Source organism: Chiloscyllium plagiosum, unplaced genomic scaffold (assembly GCF_037043375.1).
Source record: "Chiloscyllium plagiosum isolate Xiang-an unplaced genomic scaffold, Cpla_swu_hap1 HiC_scaffold_27, whole genome shotgun sequence".
In the NCBI taxonomy this organism is placed as follows: Eukaryota; Metazoa; Chordata; class Chondrichthyes; order Orectolobiformes; family Hemiscylliidae; genus Chiloscyllium; species Chiloscyllium plagiosum.
The window spans coordinates 72,290,089-72,295,091 of record NW_028270165.1 but is presented as its reverse complement, the minus strand read 5'-3'; the positions used below and the strand labels follow the sequence as shown (position 1 = coordinate 72,295,091).

Here is a 5,003-nt window from a genome sequence, read left to right as displayed (position 1 = left end):
CATCTTGGATCCGCGGGGCGGCGGCGGGGCGCATGCGTGTCCAACCGGGGAGTGGGCGGGGCTTTGTGGGTATCCCGCCCCCCGCAGGGTCCTAGCGCCCGAGAGCATTGTTCCACCTGTCATAGAATTACACAGCATGGAAACAGACCCTTCTATCCAACCAGTTACCCTGTATATAAACCACCCTGAACCCCTGGATCAGATTCCAGTCTGTAACTCCCTCCCGGGTATCTGTTATTCTGTATATAAACCACCCTGAACCCCTGGATCAGATTCCAGTCTGTAACTCCCTCCCGGGTATCTGTTATTCTGTATATAAACCACCCTGAACCCCTGGATCAGATTCCAGTCTGTAACTCCCTCCCGGGTATCTGTTATTCTGTATATAAACCACCCTGAACCCCTGGATCAGATTCCAGGCTGTAACTCCCTCCCGGGTATCTGTTATTCTGTATATAAACCACCCCGAACCCCTCGATTAGATTCCAGTCTGTAACTCACTCCCGGGGTATCTGTTATTCTGTATATAAACCACCCCGAACCCCTCGATTAGATTCCAGTCTGTAACTCCCTCCCGGGTATCTGTTATTCTGTATATAAACCACCCCGAACCCCTCGATTAGATTCCAGTCTGTAACTCCCTCCCGGGTATCTGTCATTCTGTATATAAACCACCCTGAACCCCTGGATCAGATTCCAGTCTGTAACTCCCTCCCGGGGTATCTGTTATTCTGTATATAAACCACCCCGAACCCCTCGATTAGATTCCAGTCTGTAACTCCCTCCCGGGTATCTGTCATTCTGTATATAAACCACCCTGAACCCCTGGATCAGATTCCAGTCTGTAACTCCCTCCCGGGTATCTGTTATTCTGTATATAAACCACCCTGAACCCCTGGATCAGATTCCAGGCTGTAACTCCCTCCCGGGTATCTGTTATTCTGTATATAAACCACCCCGAACACCTCGATTAGATTCCAGTCTGTAACTCACTCCCGGGTATCTGTTATTCTGTACATAAACCACCCCGAACCCCTCGATTAGATTCCAGTCTGTAACTCCCTCCCGGGTATCTGTTATTCTGTATATAAACCACCCCGAACCCCTGGATCAGATTCCAGTCTGTAACTCATTCCCGTGGTATCTGTTATTCTGTATATAAACCACCCGGAACTCCTCGATTAGATTCCAGTCTGTAACTCCCTCCCGGGTATCTGTCATTCTGTATATAAACCACCCTGAACCCCTGGATCAGATTCCAGTCTGTAACTCCCTCCCGGGGTATCTGTTATTCTGTATATAAACCACCCCGAACCCCTGGATCAGATTCCAGTCTGTTACTCCCTCCCGGGTATCTGTTATTCTGTATATAAACCACCCCGAACCCCTGGATCAGATTCCAGTCTGTAACTCCCTCCCGGGTATCTGTTATTCTGTATATAAACCACCCTGAACCCCTCGATTAGATTCCAGTCTGTAACTCCCTCCCGGGTATCTGTTATTCTGTATATAAACCACCCCGAACCCCTCGATTAGATTCCAGTCTGTAACTCACTCCCGGGTATCTGTTATTCTAACTCTAAACCACCCCGAACCCCTCGATTAGATTCCAGTCTGTAACTCCCTCCCGGGTATCTGTTATTCTGTATATAAACCACCCCGAACCCCTGGATCAGATTCCAGACTGTAACTCCCTCCCGGGTATCTGTTATTCTGTATATAAACCACCCCGAACCCCTGGATCAGATTCCAGTCTGTAACTCACTCCCGTGTATCTGTTATTCTGTATATAAACCACCTCGAACCCCTCGATTAGATTCCAGTCTGTAACTCCCTCCTGGGTATCTGTTATTCTGTATATAAACCACCCCGAACCCCTCGATTAGATTCCAGTCTGTAACTCACTCCCGGGGTATCTGTTATTCTGTATATAAACCACCCCGAACCCCTCGATTAGATTCCAGTCTGTAACTCACTCCCGGGGTATCTGTTATTCTGTATATAAACCACCCCGAACCCCTCGATTAGATTCCAGTCTGTAACTCCCTCCCGGGTATCTGTCATTCTGTATATAAACCACCCTGAACCCCTGGATCAGATTCCAGTCTGTAACTCCCTCCCGGGGTATCTGTTATTCTGTATATAAACCACCCCGAACCCCTCGATTAGATTCCAGTCTGTAACTCCCTCCCGGGTATCTGTCATTCTGTATATAAACCACCCTGAACCCCTGGATCAGATTCCAGTCTGTAACTCCGTCCCGGGTATCTGTTATTCTGTATATAAACCACCCTGAACCCCTGGATCAGATTCCAGGCTGTAACTCCCTCCCGGGTATCTGTTATTCTGTATATAAACCACCCCGAACACCTCGATTAGATTCCAGTCTGTAACTCACTCCCGGGTATCTGTTATTCTGTACATAAACCACCCCGAACCCCTCGATTAGATTCCAGTCTGTAACTCCCTCCCGGGTATCTGTTATTCTGTATATAAACCACCCCGAACCCCTGGATCAGATTCCAGTCTGTAACTCATTCCCGTGGTATCTGTTATTCTGTATATAAACCACCCGGAACTCCTCGATTAGATTCCAGTCTGTAACTCCCTCCCGGGTATCTGTCATTCTGTATATAAACCACCCTGAACCCCTGGATCAGATTCCAGTCTGTAACTCCCTCCCGGGGTATCTGTTATTCTGTATATAAACCACCCCGAACCCCTGGATCAGATTCCAGTCTGTTACTCCCTCCCGGGTATCTGTTATTCTGTATATAAACCACCCCGAACCCCTGGATCAGATTCCAGTCTGTAACTCCCTCCCGGGTATCTGTTATTCTGTATATAAACCACCCTGAACCCCTCGATTAGATTCCAGTCTGTAACTCCCTCCCGGGTATCTGTTATTCTGTATATAAACCACCCCGAACCCCTCGATTAGATTCCAGTCTGTAACTCACTCCCGGGTATCTGTTATTCTAACTCTAAACCACCCCGAACCCCTCGATTAGATTCCAGTCTGTAACTCCCTCCCGGGTATCTGTTATTCTGTATATAAACCACCCCGAACCCCTGGATTAGATTCCAGACTGTAACTCCCTCCCGGGTATCTGTTATTCTGTATATAAACCACCCCGAACCCCTGGATCAGATTCCAGTCTGTAACTCACTCCCGTGTATCTGTTATTCTGTATATAAACCACCCCGAACCCCTCGATTAGATTCCAGTCTGTAACTCACTCCCCGGGTATCTGTTATTCTGTATATAAACCACCCCGAACCCCTCGATTATATTCCAGTCTGTAACTCACTCCCCGAGTATCTGTTATTCTGCATATAAACCACCCTAAACCCCTCGATTAGAATCCACTCTGTAACTCACTCCCGGGTATCTGTTATTCTGTATATAAACCACCCCGAACCCCTCGATTAGATTCCAGTCTGTAACTCATTCCCGGGGTATCTGTTATTCTGTATATAAACCACCCCGAACCCCTCGATTATATTCCAGTCTGTAACTCGCTCCCGGGTATCTGTTATTCTGTATATAAACCACCCCGAACCCCTCGATTAGATTCCAGTCTGTAACTCATTTCCGGGGTATCTGTTATTCTGTATATAAACCACCCCGAACCCCTCGATAAGATTCCAGTCTGTAACTCCCTCCCGGGGTATCTGTTATTCTCTATATAAACCACCCTGAACCCCTCGATTAGATTCCAGTCTGTAACTCCCTCCCGGGTATCTGTTATTCTGTATATAAACCACCCTGAACCCCTCGATTAGATTCCAGTCTGTAACTCCCTCCCGGGGTATCTGTTATTCTGTATATAAACCACCCCGAACCCCTCGATTATATTCCAGTCTGTAACTCACTCCCGAGTAACTGTTATTCTGTATATAAACCACCCCGAACCCCTCGATTATATTCCAGTCTGTAACTCCCTCCCGGGTATCTGTTATTCTGTATATAAACCACCCCGAACCCCTCGATTTGATTCCAGTCTGTAACTCATGCCCGGGGTATCTGTTATTCTGTATATAAACCACCCCGAACCCCTCGATAAGATTCCAGTCTGTAACTCCCTCCCGAGGTATCTGTTATTCTCTATACAAACCACCCTGAACCCCTCGATTAGATTCCAGTCTGTAACTCCCTCCCGGGTATCTGTTATTCTGTATATAAACCACCCCGAACCCCAGGATTGGATTCCAGTCTGTAACTCCCTCCCGGGTATCTGTTATTCTGTATATAAACCACCCCGAACCCCTCGATTACATTCCAGTCTGTAACTCCCTCCCGGGTCTCTGTTATTCTGTATATAAACCATCCGGAACACCTGGATTAGATTCCAGTCTGTAACTCTCTCCCGGGTATCTGTTATTCTGTATATAAACCACCCCGAACCCCTGGATTAGATTCCAGTCTGTAACTCCCTCCGGGGTATCTGTTATTCTGTATATAAACCACCCTGAACCCCTCGATTAGATTCCAGTTTGTAACACACTCCCGGGTATCTGTTATTCTGTATAAAAACCACCCGGAACCCCTGGATTAGATTCCAGTCTGGAACCCCCTCCCGGGGTATCTGTTATTCTGTAGATAAACCACCCTGAACCCCTCGATGAGATACCAGTCTGTAACTCCCTTTCATGGTATCTGTTATTCTGTATATAAACCACCCCAAACCCCTCGATTAGATTCCAGTCTGTAACTCCCTCCCGGGTATCTGTTATTCTATACGTAAACCACCCTGAACCCCAGGATTAGATTCCAGTCTGTAACTCCCTACCGTGCATCTGTTATTCTGTATATAAACGACCCTGAACCCCTCGATGAGATACCAGTCTGTAACTCCCTCCCGGGTATCTGTTATTCTGTATATAAACCACCCCGAACCCCTGGATTAGATTCCAGTCTGTAACACACTCCCGGGGTATCTGTTATTCTGTATATAAACCACCCCGAACCCCTGGATTAGATTCCAGTCTGTAACTCCCTC

General features: G+C 47.3%; 1 protein-coding gene across 1 annotated transcript in view; it reads left to right on the top strand.

Annotated features, from left to right (window-relative positions):
• LOC122543575 (uncharacterized) overlaps nt 1–5,003 on the top strand; it is a 34,672-nt gene that overhangs the window by 201 nt on the left and 29,468 nt on the right. The window lies entirely within an intron of this gene.